At 35.5% G+C, this 17,311-nt stretch overlaps 1 long non-coding RNA gene and 1 pseudogene across 1 annotated transcript; one reads left to right on the plus strand and one right to left on the minus strand.

The window, feature by feature from the left end:
• Positions 1-926: 926 nt before the first annotated feature.
• Positions 927-15,686, minus strand: LOC129050479 (uncharacterized). Its single transcript, XR_008514109.1, has 3 exons — positions 15,590-15,686; positions 3,782-3,868; positions 927-1,065 (listed from the first exon to the last, which is right to left on the minus strand). It is a non-coding gene; the product is annotated as an uncharacterized LOC129050479 (long non-coding RNA).
• A 439-nt stretch (positions 15,687-16,125) lies between these two features.
• On the plus strand, positions 16,126-17,049 carry LOC100437455 (small ribosomal subunit protein uS5-like; annotated as a pseudogene).
• The last annotated feature ends 262 nt before the right edge of the window (positions 17,050-17,311 follow it).

Consider the following 17,311-nt stretch of genomic DNA (forward strand, 5'->3'; position numbering starts at 1 on the left):
AAAGAGAAAAGATATGTTTAATAAATTTTTAAGAATATTTCTGTTATTGAGAAGAAAATTGTGGAAATTAATTCTTTTATTGTTTTAGCAAATCACATAATTTATCTTGCCATAAAAAAGAAGACCAAACTGACAAATGTATAGGAAAAGTTGAGTCTTCCATATTATTTATTCTAGTGGATTGTTTCATAAACATCAATCTTTTAAAAAGTAGGGTTGTAACGCTGTAATAAAACTAAAAATTCCCATTTTTCTCCATTAATATTAGTAGATGTTTATTAGAGAACTATGCTTTCTGGGCACTACAGTATAATGAGAGGCCCCTTGACAAGTTATGAGTCTCTCCTTATGCTTGGCCCATCATAGGTGCTTAATAAATATGTTGATTACATAAATGATGGCAGGATCTTTGACTGTGGCACACATAGAGGGCTCAGCAATACAATAATTCAAGTTCAATAAATGGGTTCTGATATTTACATTAATACTGAAATGCACTAATATAATGGGGTAAGTATGATAAAAATTAACAAGTACACATAGCAAAGCAATTTCAACCATATAATTAAAAACATATTAAAAAGAAAATATGATCTTCCCCTTCCTCTTTTAACGCAGACACAATTTACAGGAGAAACTGTATTTTATCTGGCCCAGTGTTATTTCTTTTGGTGGTTGCCTTCATAATTCCACAGAATATGCCTATTTCTTGACTAATGGAGAAAGTCCTTCACATTTACTGAATGCTGACATTTTGTGCTAAGGGACGGTGCTAAGGAAGCTGCCTATATTGTCTCATTTAGTGTTCCTCAGGAGTAAATACTGATTATGATAGTCAATCATGATAATTCCATTCTCCTTGCCATTGATTGATTTATATGACATAATTGTGGCAAAAAGCTATTAAAAAAAGTTTGCTTAGGGTCTTTAGGGAAAAGTTTCTTTATTCTTGGAAAGAGACACACAGTAAAGAACGGTCTATCGGTGGTCACTTTTGTGACATTAATGTAGTACATAGTTATGCTGCAACAATGCTGTGCCTGTAGCAGGGTGAGGAGAGTCCTCCTAGGATGGCAGGGTGGAGAGCAATAAAAACAGTGTGAGTCCTTGAAGATGTGAAGCGTTGAAATAATCAACCCATTCCACCACAGTTAACAAAGCCATGTCTGGATATGTTCTAAAAAACTAAATTTCCTTTTTACTTATTATCACCAAAACACAGGCCTCCTATTATTCATAAGGTAATATAATATGGTCCAAAAGATCCAAACTCTGGGTGCTAACAACCTATATTTAAATATTTTCATGTATAACCTGCTACTTAAATATTTGTTTTCTGTTATTTAATCTGTGATAAAGGAACCCTGGACCATTACTAATAACATCTGAAAGTCTATGACACAGGAAGCAACTTTTAGTTTAGAGAGAATTAGGAAGTTAGAAGGTAATAGCCTACTGTTACAAATGAGAGAGTAAGTATATGTTAGAAAGCCATAGACTGGAATCCAGTAGTCTTCATGTTTGAGACCCAATTTTCACTCAATGAAATTTTGTGCAACAATAAATGAACTTTTCTTTCTAAACTTTCTAGCCTGTTTCCATATATATCAAGCAGGGTTTCTGATACATGTTCCGCAGGATCAAATGGGCTAAGGTACATAAAACTGATTTATTAAATTTCATTCATTTCTTGAAAAATATTTATATCATGCCAATTATATGTGTCAGGAACTGTCCCAGGCTCCGGGCAAACAACAGTGAACAAAGCACAATATGCATAAATGAGTTCATTTATTAACACATGATCAGTTCTAATTTGCTTTATAAGTTTTAAAAGCAAAATGGGCCTTTTAATTATGAGACTATTATATAGCATCATAAAGTTCCGGTATACAGAATTGAAATATCACAAGGGAACATATATTCTGGGTTTTTTAAAGTGTATTGCCATGGAGATCAGGAATTACAATTTACATTTTTTTAACTATGATAGCCTCTACTTCTTTAATTGAATTATGTTATAGTTACGCAAGTCTTTTGATGAATCACCTGTTTTCTCATTTCTCTTAGCTGCCAACAACATGCATTTTAGAAAAGACTGACATGTTTATACCAATGTGTATAATATAAAGAATTTGGAGGAGATCTGCACTCAAATTACTACGGTGGCTCTTGACCACCATACGCTGTTTACTGGTCCCCGTTGCATAGCTTCCTCATATTGCATAACATCTTTTTAAACTTAATCCCACCTACCCCTACCTGAGACCTGCTATGAAACTTGATAATTGCCCATTGTGCTTTTGTTCTTGGCTAAACTGACAGAAAGATTATTCAGTAGAACCACATGGAGAAGCATCTAGTCAGCCTTTAATACTTTCTCAATTGTATTAGTCATGTTAATTCTGCTCTTCTCTAATAACTGCAGTTCTCATCCCCAGTAATTATTTCCTATTGTCAGGGCCTCCATGTACAATTGTGTAAGTTAAGCCTTGCTCAGCAATTGCTTGCTAATGAGGGTGGTGGGGCTGAAAGGCAGCCTGTGCTGTGCTCAGCCAATCTTCAACTCTGAATTCAGTTCTCCACCGAATCCCATGGAATGGGAATTCAGTTCCCCACCAAATCCTACTGAGAATTCAGTTCCCCACTGAATCCCAATGGGAATTCAGTTCTCCACCAAATCCCACTGGATCCAATGGAATGACTTTTACTGTCTTCTATCTTTAAATGAAAGAAAGAAGAACAAATGAAGGAAGAAAATGTGGGAAAGGGGGCATATGTATGTGTATAGTTATTTTTATAAATTTGATCAGAAAAATGTTGAGCTACTTATTATTTTAAAATCTACATTTTTTTCTGCTAATATTGTTTCTTAGAATATTTCCCCTTCCGTAAAGTGCCAACATGAGGGCCAGCTTACTCAACCTTAACTACAGCTGGCGATATAAGGATCAGGTAAGGATTGAGATATGCTTGCTGGTGCTGCAAATTTAGCTTTGCAACTAATTACAGAGCTCTGTAAATTCAATAAGTGCCCTTTTTCCAGCAGTGATTCAACTTGTCAGGATTCAGAGACAGCCCACTGTGTAGTCTCACGTCAATCACAGCATTTTTTCTACCTCTCCCTTGGCTGGACTGGCCTCAAAGAGCAGGAAATGTGCTGTCCAGAACACGGCAAGGACTGAAGGACCACTCCTGTGTATATCATATTGATTTGCAGACAACTTTCCTCTCTGCCTTCACTTGATGGCTTGGGGGTGGTGGAGATAATAATGAAATAAATATAAATAGGTATCTTTTCAGTCTTTGCACAACCTAGAATTTTTTAGCTGACTTAAGAAATAAAGAATCAAAGTGCAAGTCACTGCCTTTTCATGGAGCCCATTGTACCAGTGAATTTAAAAAGAACTCTTGTTGATCTGTTGTTCAAAGTGCAAGTCACTGCCTTTTCATGGAGCCCATTGTACCAGTGAATTTAAAAAGTAAAGAACTCTTGTTGATCTGTTGGGAATTTGTTTCATAGTTAGCATCCTCTGGGACTTGAGGTAGACTTATGGGGACATGTGCCAGCATACAGTCATGACCAGCCAATGGCAATGGTCCTTAGCTGCAATCTAAGTGAAGACTCGCCTTTAAGGCTGTATGCGGGATCTCCAAAACGTCACAGGATCACAGAATAACAATGAAATCGGTATTAGTAAGACAAATGATAATAATAACAACACCTAAAGTACTCTAAACTGATAAGTACTTTACATTAATAGTCTCATGGAATACTCACCACATGCCTGAGAGCTAGATATACTTTTGCCATTTCAGAGACGAATAAACTGCAACTGAGGGAAGTTAAGTAGCTCAAAATTTACAACTAGAAAGGAGAGAAGTTAAGATTTGAGTGCAGATTAGAAATAAATGCTATATGGCCTCATGTATGTTTTCACTGTTCTATTAACAAACAAAAAATATGAAGACATAAAAGACCTCTGAGATTCTATAGTAACTGCCCTAGAGGTGGTACACTAATGGTCTTACACATTTTTACCTAGGGGAGATTCTCAATCTGCCAAAAAAGAAAGAGCAATAACAACCACTCTGTTCATTTTACAGAAACAAATCTCTTTCTGGATAAAAGCTTTCTAAGAGCACTGGCTCTGACCAGAGGCAATGTCACTACTTAATGTGGATAATTTTAAGGTTTGCTTTAAAAGCCTTTTAATTAAGCTGCGATATTATTATATCCGGTATGCTTTGACTATTTGCACTGAACTCTGTTGATAAGGCAGAATGTTTCTTCTGGGTTATTTTTTCCTCTCATTAGTTTCTCAGTGAAAGTGAGAGCACATAGGAAAACAGAACAGAAAGAAGTAAAGAGATAATTCCGTCCACTTAAATTCCTAGGACCGTATTGCACTCAAAATGGAGATGGATTGGATTGTCCGGAGGAGCCTCTGTTTCCTTGCATTTTCCAAGGCCCTGCTCCTTGTAATGTGGTACCTTTGTATACCTTCTAGAGCATGGATCTGGAATAGTTATTTCCCCCTGCTCCTATGTGGGATTGCTGATATCTGGCCACATTTTCTATACTGATAGAAAATGCTTTTTAAAAATTTTAAGACTCTTTGGTGATTAATTTAAAGATTGAATGTAAACAAGACAATCTAAACAGTAAGTTGTGCTTATTTGTAGAAAAAGAACATTATAAATATATTACATTAGTGTGCTTCTTTTAACTATTAGACTAGGAATCACTCTCGTCTTAAGTTTAATGAGACAGAGAGAGAGAGAGAGAGAATGTTCTTTAACATTACAACATCAAAGACAAAGAAATCTCCAGTGGGAATATTTTTTCTAGTACTGGCATTTTGGCCATTCTAAGTCTGTGACATATATTTTGAATAAAGAAATTCGGGATTCTAGTGTAATTTCCATCATTTGTTAGTGATGTGAACTTAAACAAATCATTGATACTATTTCCTCTTCTGTAAATGTGTTCAAATAATACTTCTCAGATCATCTTTTGGAGCCATTGAAGGTATCAAATGAGAAAAATAAGTGAAATCTTCATGAACTGTGATGATACACAAGAAATATGCATTGATGTTTGTCATCAAAAATTTGTGTGAAAATTGTGATGGAGTAAGCTGTATACTCTGAGACGAGCTATGAGCAAAACAATCACGTGGGGTAAGACAACTCTAAAAGCAGAAGTGTAAGCCCATTAATGCTGAGTAAAACTGAGAAATTATAAATATTCAAAACAGAGTGCATGTAACTGCAATGCTAGTGCATGCTGCTCCTCCAGCATTCTATTCGAATCAGAAAGTTCCAATAGAGTTGAAAGTACTGATCAATTAGATGGATGAGTTGTTAATATTTTTATAAAATTGGATGAGTATTCTAAAGAGTTTTGGGCTTGGCTAGAGGTAAGAAAATGTGAGGAAATAGACTTTAAGAGACTAACAACCAGTACCTGCTGTTTCCCAAAGTTTTAACAGCTTGCTAGTATGCCTTACAGACTGTTTGCATGGTAACATCTTATATGCCCTTCTACTAATTGCTAAATTACCATTGATTTAATCAAATTCAATAGTACTATATAAAATAGATTTAGAATTTAGTATTAATCCTATTATTCGTTCTGTTCTACAATCCGATTGAAATATTTAGCAGTCATAATTAGAAGGTTTAATATAGTAATTTAATGGAAGAAATTACTGAGCACTTTTGTTTGATTTTAGACATTTTAAAAGAGTAAGTAGTCTTCACTAAAAGGAACATATAGTTCATTCTATTTTCATTAGTTAAAGCCACCCGATTCTCTACTCAATATTTTATTGTCTAATTTTTACTTTAAAAAAATCCAATTACCTGTATATATGAGTTATCCAAAATATTTGTTAGTAAAATAAGAGAAAAAATATTTTATTTCTTTAATCCATGTCTCCGAAATGCACAAGGAGGTAGGTCAAATCAAATGTAATTGTCTGGGCCACATTCTCTAATGGAAAGACTTTTACACCTTAGACCTAATGTGCATGCATAGGCCTCTCGAAATAGCATGGTGTGAGCTAATGATGTGCATTGCTAAATATTTTTACATCAGGGTGACATTTATAAATTATATTTTAATATTACAATTATTTTAGATGATTGCCCCTAAAGCCCTTTTATTTTTAGAAAATACGAAGCATGCCTGGCCCACAGACACTCAAAACCTAAGATGTTTCAAATTAGACTCATTATCTTTCCACCCCCGCCCTAAAGTTGCTGCTCCTCTGTGTTCCCTTGCTCCAGTAATGGGGCCAGTCTCCTCCCAGTCACACAGGCTGGAAAACTTCAATCATTTTTGACTCCAACCTCTCCTAACCCTTTAAATCCAGTCAACCAAGTCCTCTCAAGTTTATCTTTGAAATGTCTTTGGAATTTGTCCTATGCTTCATCCTCCACACTTCTTCTGTGATTCCGGTTCTCATCGTCAAATGCTCTCAGTTACTCCACGAGCCCATTCCCTAAGCTCCTGCGAGCTCATGCATTCTGTCTCCAACTACACTCTTTACATTGCTAGGCTTATTCTTTTAAAACACAAACATGAATATATAACCACTCTGAAGCTGGAAAACATTTCTGGCAATACCATTTCACAGACAGTGAAATCTAAACTCCTTAGCAGTGCATCAATCCTTTCACTTTTTGATCTATTGGTTATTTTCCCCAAGTACCTTATGTTCTAGCCCTACTACATCATTGGCTACCTCCAAACATTCTATATTTTTTCTCAGGTAGTCTTCTTTGAGTGGGTAACCATTGCTACCTTGTATGCATTGGGATAACCTAGTCATTTATCATAGCACAGTTAATCTCTTTTGTTAATCAACCTTGGGAAGAATTAATCAACCTTGTTACCCAGGTGCCTAGCAGTTTGCTTATTACTATCTTATAATACCTACCATAATCTAGGAAGAAAACTGGTCAGATATGTGTTCATCCACACTAGTAAAAACAGAGCTCTTTGAATGCAGGAACTTTGTCTTTTTCATGGTTATATGCCTCATACATATAAGTTAGTAAGTCACAGTTATACGTTTATTATTCAACATTTTAATTGTTTTACAAATTACTGTTGGTGCTGTTCATATTATATGATGAAAAATAGCATTGTTCTTAACAGCATTTTTATATTATGTATGGGAGATGTCAATACCTAGCTAGAATTAGGAGAAAATACACCAACCTCCTGACATGACATTCAATATTTTTCATCATACTTTTGCATTAGGATAATTCATATACTTTGAAAAAAACAAAAGAGCATATATATTGCAAAAATGTTATGTTTCCTCCAAAAACTAATGAGAAAAGATAGAGACAGATGGAGTTCAATTGACTAATTTTCTGCCCAGCTGCCTAGATGAAAAATAAAGATGTACTGACCCTATGCTTCTGTATGCTAAACTGTTCAAATATTTAGCCTTCTTTAACCATCATGCTAAGGTTGAGTGGACGGTACCTAGATTAGCAGACACTATTCACCTGGCTGTCCCTTTTGTTCTCCGTTTTTAATGTGAAAGAAGAGAGTTCTAAAAATAGAACCAACCCTTGCAACTGGCTTGCATTCCTGAATATACAATTAGATCACAGTAAAGTGACAAAATCACATCACATCTATTTGAGATAGTTCAAAAATAATATATGTATTTTTAAAATTGCTTGCACTTTTTTTCTCTTCTAGATCCTTCTAATCTTTTAAAATTCTTAGCTGCAAAAAAAGTGCCAATTTACCCTTTTAAAAACTAGGCAAGCTCAAGATTCTTTTCATGTTAAATGGAAATAGGAAATCATTTCCATTTCCATGAGGGATTCTAGCCTCAAATGACTTAACTTTAATTCTCTGTATGTTTTAATTGAGTGTGTGTGTGTGTGTGTGTGTGTGTGTGTGTGTGTGTACATACATTATGTGGAACTTCTTCCTGACAACATTTGAAGTGGCTGTAATTTTTTTTGTTAGCTTGAGAAATATCTTCTTTCTCTCTTAACTTTCTCCCAAAACAATCTTTTAAAAGCCTGACCCTAGCCTCACCTTTCCAATCTCCCTGCCTCAATGGCTCATTGCACTGATGTGTTCGAATTTCACTTCTGCTACAAACTTGCCTATTCAGTAACTCTACATTCACCTATCTGCCTCCCCATTTATCTGTAGCAGGATTAGAAAACCGTAAAATTTATAGAATATTTGTTTGCATTATGATTTCTAAATTTTAAGTCAAATGACATATATGAAATTTAAAGTTTTTACCAAAAAAAACCTCCAGATTATTTGAAAAATATGAAGATTTAAAAACACATATTCCACCATGTAATAGCCAGAACTGATAGGAATAAATCATTCAGGGTCGAGTCAGAAGAGAGAAACCACACCAGTAATTTGTGCAGGGAAAATTTAACATAAAAATTATTAGCTAGTAACAAGGGATTAACTGCCACAGGGTAAAGAGATCCTTGAAGGATTCATAGATCCCATCCATAGGAAGCAGCTAACGGCTAAGGCAGAGTACCTAGGGAAGAAACACATTTGGAAGAGAGCACAATCACCCTCAAACCCAGGGCTAGATTCCTCAGTGGAGAGGGTCTGGTTATGACATACTGGATAGGGAAGAAGGGCAGACTGCAAGACTGAACACAGAAAACTGCCTGCTGGACGGCCAGCAAGACTCACTGGGAAGTCACCCACTGGGATACCATAAAAAACTTTGTGGAGGATGAGTGCCACCATGTGTCTTGCCTACTGCTGGCTTCCACACATTGCAGAAGCAAGAAGGAAAGAAACAGACACTGGAACCTGCAAGAGATGACTCTTCTTCCTGCAGTGTCCCACCATTGCTTCCCATGATAAAGTTTACCCAGGTGCCAGTTGGCAAAGGAAAAATGTTAAGAGGGACCAGCCTCAGAATCCAAAGCAGGGCAAAGCATCATATGGATTTAAAGCTGAGAGGCAATAGATTGATAACCGGCACAGAAAATACACTCTAATCGATTATAATTCTCTCACTGACTACTGTAGGCTCTTGAGTTTCTGGCTAATGATCCAAGTCATCAGTAACCCACATGGCTTCCTGTTAGAAAGAAAGATTTTTAGAGATTTGGAATTCTTAGAGACTCAATCAGCCAACACATATAATTACCAATACTGCTGATACGTAGAAGTGAATCTAATAAGATAAGACAAAAAAATTATGGAAAACATGAATCCTCATGTACCTAAAATGTATTACTTTACAGTTGCATGTTGATATACCAAATGTGAAAAGAAATTATACAAAAATGAAATGTGTCTTTAAGATCTGGCCATAGTTCTATGTCAGCTACAAGGACATAACTACCCTTTTTTGATATAACATTTGAATCCTTTTCTAAAAAATTTTAAGACCTGGATTTTATGTTTGTTTTAAAAGTGGTTTTTGATACATTAATCTTTATTTCATTTTGTTTTGTCTTTATTTCAATTTGCTACTGTATCATCTATTGAAATGTCTTATTAAATGCTTCCTGGCACTAGGCTCAAATGAAAGTAAGAGGTAAGTGATTATGATATTGCCTTCTCTTTTCTTGGACTCATTGGATGAAAGGAGACAGTTAAAGTCAATAATTTAAAAAAAAAACGGATTTTTTGGAGTTGTTTTCGACTTTCAAGACAATGAAATGTAAAGTTCTTGAAAAAGTACAGAGGAGAAGGCTTGGACCTTTTGCCTCTGGCTTTCAAATGCTGTTCGTAGGCTTTGTACCTAGGCAAGCAATGAGCCTGTTTTTTCTATTTACTCAGAAGAGTGAATGGGATTGATTTTCAATAGATATTAACTTTTGCCTATTCCTCTAGAGGTTCTTGCAGGTACTGATTACAACTTGGCAAGACATCTCTCATTTATGTAAGAGCAAGTCCAAAAAAATACCACAGTATCATACTTCTATAAAATAAACTAGAATTCCCCAGGACTTCAGCTACGATGGCTAACTTGTAGTTACAGTCAATACGGACTGTGGCCTGCCTTTGACAATTTCAACAGCTTAAAGAAGAGGTTTAGCCAACTAGAGTTATCAGGCAGGTTAATTTCTGCCTTCTTTTAATGAAATTATTTATTTCTTTTCCTTATGCTCCCTAAGTTGTGTTGATAAAGATGAATATGAGATCCACGCCTTCTGAGAATTATATTTAATATAGTTTTTAGTTTTTCTTTTACACACACACATATTAATAAAAGGAATGCCTTTTCCTATCACTAAACCACCTGTGAAAGGTAAAACACTGGAGCATTCGAACTTTTAAATATCTACGTGAATCTTTATTTTTTTCTCATTTCTCAAATTTAAATGTGCTCTTAAAATATATAATTTGTTTCTCTTCATGAAAGAAAGCAGATATAATGAGGGCAATATCCTTTTTAGAAGAAAAATAATTCTATGAAATATACTTTGCAATATTCTTTACATGATGCTGAAAACTTTGTATTTTTAAGAACAGAAACAGGAGCATAAAAATATAACTAAACTTCAAAAGCCCTTGTGACAGGATGACTGGTGTTGTATAACCTTTTTTGATCTCTCATAAATAAAGAATCATTTCTGCAAAACTTAGAGGTGAGAGCTGCAATGTTTAAATTTTAAGAACATTCATTTTAATGAAGTCTCTGAGAAAACCAAGGTGTTGTTGGGGTTGATGGAAAATTCGGCTTTATTTTTCACTCAGATACTGGAGTTGTGGAATCTTGCCAATAGGTAAAGAGTAACTCTCAGGTATTTATTTAGTTAAAACATTCTAACCAGTATTTACCTCATTTACTAAGTATGTTCAAAAGTCTCTGGGGCTGCATAAGACATTTTAAAAACGATTTTCAGGTAAACAGTTCCAATGCAAATTTAGTTTTTGAAGAAAGCTGCACTGTAATATCCCTGAACCTCTTTAAGGGGTTTCTTTGAGGACCTGCAAAGCTCCCTTTGCATGAAAGGATTACTCACACTGACCTATAAAGAGAAATGTTTGGTTTGCATCTCTTAAAAAAAAGTGCTATGGATTGTAAATTTGGATGCCGTTATAAATTGGGGTCATGTACTCAGACAAATAATGAAATGAATATTATCATTTTGCACTTACTTGAAATTATGGAAATTATTGAAATGAGAGAGAGAGAGATCAAGCAATGATATAGAAATATGGTCTCAGGTACTCAGGCTTACTATTACTGATTTATTATTAATTTTTCTTTTTTCTTTCAACTATTTTGCATCTGATTTTCCCTACATAAAAATCAACTAACATAGAGAGATGAACCAAAAAGGTTATGATTTAGATATGAGATATCAATTTGCTTTTATAATCCAGCCCTATAACAAAGTTAAGCAGATATTTTTAAAATATGATAAAAAGGAAACAAAATTCTAATTTTAACATTTCCAGATGTACAGTTAATAATCAACTGAAACTATTACTTAATGTCTTATTTACAATATTAAAGTTGGATATAATATTATAAAATGAAAGTCATACATTATTTAGCATGAAAATAAAGTTGTGCATACAATTTAAAAAATACAATTGAAATATATATTTCTTTTAGTGTCTGTTACAAAGCATGGTTGGTCAAAATCATGAATTAATCAGATAAACTACATTTTCTCTCAAGGCCTCGTGTATTTATGATTCTTAGGTTTTTTAACCTTAAAAGAGACTGCTGATAACAGGTCAAACTAAAAGAAAATGGATAGAAAGTGGATTTAAAAGACCGGTATGAGCTTGGCCATGAAAAGCAAATATGTAACAATTTTGCTTTTTGAAAAATACTTAGATTGATATCTAGATGCCTTATCTATTTAAATGCCAGTTAAGGAGAGAGCTGTGTGTATTTTGGTGTGTTAGTGAATATATATTCCCTGGTAGATTTGTGGAATCCTATATTTCCTACATATTTTACTTAACATGGTGGAATAGTTCCCACCTTGATAAAATTGAATTATTACTTAGAGTAATCTAACAGAACCTCATTTCCAGAATGCTTTCTTTTCATATCCTGTAATATGGTGTTTCAACTGTGACAAATGCTCACACATTGAAGAAAAAACAGACAAATCAAAAAACTTGTTTCCCATTCTTAATCTTCTTCAGTGGTACTTTTTAGATTTTTAAAAGCAAGTGCTTTCAGATAGGAATGATTTTTCTAAACCTTTTGATTAGTTGTTTCTGCACTAAAGTGATTAAAATTGTCAGTAAACACTCCAGGCATTTTCCAGTACATATTTTTACTGCTTTGCGTACTGAGCAAAATATTGAGAGCTATGTAGTAAATTTGTAAGTGTATGCTGAATTTTCTGTTGGCCTCTCAACATCTTTTTTGTTTCCTCCCATGTCCCTCATGTATCTCAGAGGCAGGAAACCAAGAGTTTACATTTCTCAGGCTCCCTCGCCATCAGGGTTCCATTTGACATTCACCAGTGAATGACACTTGAATGATATTTGGAAGGCAGAGAGAATGAAAAGCCATTTTGTCCTGAAAATAACACACAGGCAGACAGCCTGTGGCAGATGACTTCCTGCAGTTTCACAAGAGACTTTCTGATTTCTTTTCATGAATAATCCCCTTCAATTCTACAGGTTGCTGCAATAATTGATAGAGGCTCTTTGTGATTATTGTATTATCTGATTTTCAGAACTTTAATCATGTTTTTCCAAGGTCTTCACTTTTCCAACTATTCCAGCAGGTTTATTAGTATCTATTCCCCTGTATTTAATTCTTCTAGTATGTAACACCTAGAAAGGCTTCTGTTTTCCTAAAATATCCTGACTGAATCAATTATCTTCATACAGTAATAATCCTGTAGTTATAAGATACTTTTAGAATGATATGATTGAGGAACTATTTTGCCCACATCATATCTCGACCCACCTTTCATTTCGTAAAAATTCTATCCAAATTTAGAAGAGCATTCCTCATGTAATTTCTTTCTCAAATAATGTCAAATACCACTACCCACTCGCTTCACTTACTGTCTCTCACCAATAAAATAAAATTCAAATTTCTTAGTTCTAGTGTTAGCTTTTCTTCTCATGAATCTGCTTTTTCATTATTATTTTTTTACTTCTCTCTTTTACATACCCCATTCACTAGCCAATTAGAACAATTAAATATTTGTAATTCATGGCAATATATATATTTTTAAATTTCAGTGACATTGTTTCTACCATTTATTCAACTGAAATATACTCTCTTTTATCTTCATTTACAAAATTCATCCTGATATCCTGATCACATATTTGAAAGAATGCCTGTCTTATCATTTCCAAAGCAAATGATAAAAGTACATTTTCCAAAGTAAATATGCTCTCTGTATATATACACACACGTGTATGTATACACATATATACATACACATTTTTTTTAAAAAATTATTTTCCTAGAAGTGGCTAATAATTTTGTTTGCTTGTTTTTGTTTTTGTTTTTTTTTGTTTTTGAGATGGAGTCTGTCTTTGTTACCCAGGCTGGACTCCAGTGACATGATCTTGGCTCACTGCAACCACCTCTGCTCCCCAGATTCAAATGATTCTGCTGCCTCAGCCTCCCAAGTAGCAGGGGTCACAGGTGTGTGCTACCATGTCTGTCTAGTTTTTGTATTTTTATTAGAGACAGGGGTTTCACCATGTTGGCAAGGCTGGTCTCAAACTCCTGACCTTGAGTGATCTGCCTGCCTCAGCCTCCCAAAGTGCTGGGATTACAGGTATGAGCCACCACACCCAGCCAATAATTGTTTTTTGATTCAACATCTCATGTGTGTCCATAAATTCTTATTCAGATTTCAGTACAGCATATTTTATGTCATTCAGTAATAATTTATTTCTTTCTTTATCCCAGCTCCCTATACCTATCAGAATGCCTGGTACATAGTACTTAATATAGTTGCATTGAAAGAATGGAAAAACAAAACAACAGAATAGATATTAACAAAACAAATTTTTAACAAAACACTTAAATTTTGGATACAATATAGAAAATAACTTTTCAAATATACAACTAATTGTAATAAGTTAAAAAAAATTCCACCCAAATTAAAGAAATTGAAATCAGAGCAGTAAGCTTACTCTGGAAGATGTGGAAGATGATTACATACATACAATTTGAAAAAAAAAGTTACATCCAAATGAAAGACTGAAACTATGAGATCTAAAACACTCCACCAAAAGATATGAACTCAAAAGTATTACCCGAATTTAACAGTAGTAAAAGCAAGTATTGTCTGGATGAGGCAATCCCATAGTTAGAGCTCATCATCCAAAATTACAGAAACAATGTACAAAAAAAAAGAGTAAGCAGAAAAAAAAAGTAAAGTTATACCCACAAAGATAATGCAGTATTGGATGACAGTTAAATGATATACAATAAGCTTTATTTGCTTACCAAAAGAGGTAGGAACACCAAAAGGAATAATATATATAAGTTAATCAGATATAATTTGTAAAAATAGTCATATATAATCATTGAAATTAAAATCTCCATGACATATTGTATTGCAGGTTTAATTCAGATACCTTGGGAAAGAACTAGTGTGGTTAATAACAAGTAAATAAAACCACCCAGGCTGACACAGAGAAACAATGAGATAAAAAATACAAAGAGAAGGTACATGAAGCACAGACTGAGGAGGTCCAACATATGTCTAACTTCTGTTTCAGGATAAAAGGGGGAAAAAAATGGAAGAGAAGCTACAGTCAAAATGAAAATGAGAATATTCCAGACATGACGAAAAACATGACTCCTCAGATTTAAGAAGCCTGACAAATTTAAAGCCAGATAGCTAAAAAAGAAATTGTTCTTCATGATTCTGAAGAACACCAAAGAGATGATCTTTAAAGAAAAAAGAAATAAAATGAGACATCTAAAAACAAAAGTTAATTAGAATGGGGGAATAATTTCTCAATACTAACAATGGAAACCAGAATGTAGCAGAATGACCTTTTTTTTAAGGGTGAGAAAAAAAAAACTTAACTTAGAACTTAATATTCAGTTAAATAATTGAAACCACCTTTGCAAAAATTATCAGTAAGAAAAATTCTAACAGTAAGCTAAGCTAACTCACAGCCCATCGTGCCTTTCTCTTAATTATTTCTGGGCATTGGAGCCAGAAATAATTGAGACCATACAGTTATAATTGTTAATTATATTAATAATTAATTATATGAATACTTAATACTTATTCAAAGGAATATTATACTAAAAGTTATACATTATTATAATATATTAATATAGTAAAATGTAATATTGATTAATATAATTAATATATTCTATAATGATAATTATTATTATGTTAATAATTAATGATTATTCCAAGCTCATTTTGGAAGACGTTGAGGCTATCATTTAAATGATAATAGGCCCTACCCAAAACTCATCTGCTTTTGTAAAATTAATGGCAGGCTATCATGCTGAGGAGGAGAAGAGCCTGAGTCCTACTAAGGCAACGTCCCCAATTAATCCTGCAAATACCACTATTGTAGACTGGCCTTTTGAGATATCTTTCTAGGGTTCTTGCATGTCTGACACCCATGGCTCACCTACATCATCAACCCTGCTCCTGTGGCCCCACCCAGAAGCGATTCAGCCTGCAAAAGGGCAGCTTTGACTGTTTATGATGTCATCTCCACCCCAACCAATCAGCAGCAAGTGCCTGTTACCTAGTCACCCCCACCTCTTCCCCCAAAGCTGCCTTTGAAAAACCCTTAACCTATGAGCTTCAGAGGAGATGATTTGAGTAAACTCCATCTCCCATGTGGTGTTGCAGGTCTCGTATCTACTAAACTCTCCTTATTACAAGGCAGGAAGAACCCCTCAGGCAGTTACTTTACTATACTGAAATTTAGGAAAAAATCAACCATTTTCAGAGCTGAACAAACTAAATGTTTACCATAACAGATCCTCAATTAGGAAATATCTAAATAATATACTTCAGAAGAGAGAATATGGTCCCAGCTGGAAAATTTAAAATGCAAGAAGAAATGTCAGTAAGAGTTGATATGAAGTTTGGTAAATGAAAAATAAAATTTACTCTGTACAAAAATAAGAACTCACTTCTTTACAGAGAAAACACCAAATGGCGGATGACGCCGGTGCACGGTTGGTGGGGGGGTGGGCAGAGGCCCTGGTGGCCCTGGGATGGGGAACTGCGGTGGCTTCCGCGGAGGTTTCGGCAGTGGCGTCCAGGGCCGGGGTCGCGACCGTGGACGGGGCCGAGGCTGAGGCAGCGGAGCTCCCGGAGGCGAGGGCGAGGATAAGGAGTGGATGCCCGTCACCAAGTTGGGCCGTTTGGTCAAGGACATGAAGATCAAGTCCCTGGAGGAGATCTGTCTCTTCTCCCTGCCCATTAAGGAATCAGAGATCATTGACGTTTTCCTGGGGGCCTCTCTCAAGGATGAGGTTTTGAAGATTATGCCAGTGCAGAAGCAGACCCGTGCCGGCCAGCGCACCAGGTTCAAGGCGTTTGTTGCTATCGGGGACTACAATGGCCACGTCGGTCTGGGTGTTAAGTGCTCCAACGAGGTGGCCACCTCCATCCGTGGGGCCATCATCCTGGCCTAGCTCTCCATTGTCCCCGTGCACAGAGGCTACTGGGGGAACAAGATCGGCAAGCCCCACACCGTCCCTTGCAAGGTGACAGGTCGCTGCGGCTCTGTCCTGGTGCGCCTCATCCCTGCACCCAGGGGCACTGGCATCGTCTCCGCACCTGTGCCTAAGAAGCTGTTCATGATGGCTGGTATCAATGACCGCTACACCTCAGCCCGGGGCTGCACTGCCACCCCGGGCAACTTCGCCAAGGCCACCTTTGAGCTATTTCTAAGACCTACAGCTACATGACCCCTGACCTCTGGAAGGAGACTATGTTTACCAAGTCTCCCTATCAGGAATTCACTGACCACCTCGTCAAGACCCACACCAGAGTCTCCATGCAGCAGACTCAGGCTCCAGCTGTGGCTACAATATAGGGTTTTTATACAAGAAAAATAAAGTGAATTAAACGTGGAAAAAAAATAACTCGTAGTTTGAGACCTAAGAGAAAAAGAACATTAAAACTGAAATACTTGACAATAATAATACCTAAGGCAAAGAGGGTGGTCAGAATCCTAAGACCACTTAGAATAGAGATATTTTAAATTTAGATGTATGATGTTAAATAAACCTGTCAAAATATGAAGAGAAGACAATAAATAAATGTTTTTAAAAATGAAGTGCATAAATTCTAAAACAGAATTCTGTTTCAGGAGGAAACAGAATTAGCAATG

The sequence above is a fragment of the Pongo abelii genome, chromosome 1 (genome assembly GCF_028885655.2).
Source record: "Pongo abelii isolate AG06213 chromosome 1, NHGRI_mPonAbe1-v2.0_pri, whole genome shotgun sequence".
Classification (NCBI taxonomy): Eukaryota; Metazoa; Chordata; class Mammalia; order Primates; family Hominidae; genus Pongo; species Pongo abelii.